This window comes from Schistocerca americana, unplaced genomic scaffold (genome assembly GCF_021461395.2).
Source record: "Schistocerca americana isolate TAMUIC-IGC-003095 unplaced genomic scaffold, iqSchAmer2.1 HiC_scaffold_1175, whole genome shotgun sequence".
In the NCBI taxonomy this organism is placed as follows: domain Eukaryota; kingdom Metazoa; phylum Arthropoda; class Insecta; order Orthoptera; family Acrididae; genus Schistocerca; species Schistocerca americana.
Genome location: NW_025725237.1, coordinates 35,001 through 36,068, shown reverse-complemented (window position 1 = coordinate 36,068; position 1,068 = coordinate 35,001). Strand labels below are relative to the sequence as shown.

The window sequence follows — 1,068 nt, the reverse complement described above, 5'->3', positions numbered from 1 at the left end:
ACACAGGCATGCAACAATCGTTGAATTTGCAAATGGCGATGGACGTCTACGTTTGCTGGTGACGTTACGCAAATGAACAACTGGTAAACGGTTGTGGTGCGGTTGTTCTCGCTAGAGGTGAATCAGTGATGGCGACGATCGGTTGAGCTACCAACCGGTTGTTTCAGCGATACCCACCATGCCCACGAACGTGAATGGCATGTGGGTGTGAAGCGATACGCGGCGGTGGCTGGGTGGGACCGTCCCCGGCCGGTGAGGGGGGGCCTCCCGGCGTGCTGGCCGCGCGGTGCGTGGGCGCACGCGCTACAGCCGGCTGGTGGGGGCGGCCAGTGGCAGGCGCGCCGGCCGACGGAGGCGGCAGGCGGCGCAGCTGCGCGCCGGCGCACCCTGCACGCGGCGCCGTGCGGCCAAAGTAGGTCCTCGCGGGCCCGGTGCGAAGCGCGGTGGACATCTGCAGTGTGCTGGTCCGATTGAGGACTGTGTGCGCTGAGGATGCGCCGCCGCCCGGCGCTCGGCGCCGCGACGCCGTCTGCTGCTCGGTCGCCTCTGCGGTTCTCGCAGGTGGTTTGTATCGCAGCTGTGCGGACGTGTTGGCGCGTGCGCTGTGCTGGGAGAGTTCGCTTCGGCACCCAAGTGGGGCTTTTGTCCTTCTGTGGCGCTGGCGTTGGAGCTGCCGGCCACCGTAGGTGGCGCGTGTTGTCTCCCGCCGGCAATGCCACGACAGCACGCTCCCGGGCCTCTGTCGGCAGCGGCAAGCTCAGTTGGGAGCACGGGTGGTCGCACCTAAAGCGTCTACTCGCCAAACTCCGGGCGATTGCGCCTCTCTCGAACCCGACCAAGTACTTAGGACGGCGCTGCGCGCCGCCGGGACCTGAGAGGGTTTCGAGGTGTATTGTGCAGGGGAGCTCAGCCTCCTCCTGTTTGCAGAATAATTGAGCGGACGCTTGCGTGTTCGCGCGGGCCCCCGGGACACACTCCCGGGCGGCCGGCTGCTCAGCTCTAGTTGACGCAGCTCCCTGGTTGATCCTGCCAGTAGTCATATGCTTGTCTCAAAGATTAAGCCATGCA

At 65.4% G+C, this 1,068-nt stretch overlaps 1 non-coding gene across 1 annotated transcript in view; it reads left to right on the top strand.

The window, feature by feature from the left end:
• Window positions 1-1,013: 1,013 nt before the first annotated feature.
• The window catches only part of LOC124562746, a 1,910-nt gene continuing 1,855 nt past the window's right edge, over window positions 1,014-1,068 (top strand). Inside the window, exon 1 of the ribosomal RNA XR_006969606.1 lies at window positions 1,014-1,068. This exon is cut by the window's right edge and continues 1,855 nt beyond it. This is a non-coding gene — a ribosomal RNA (small subunit ribosomal RNA).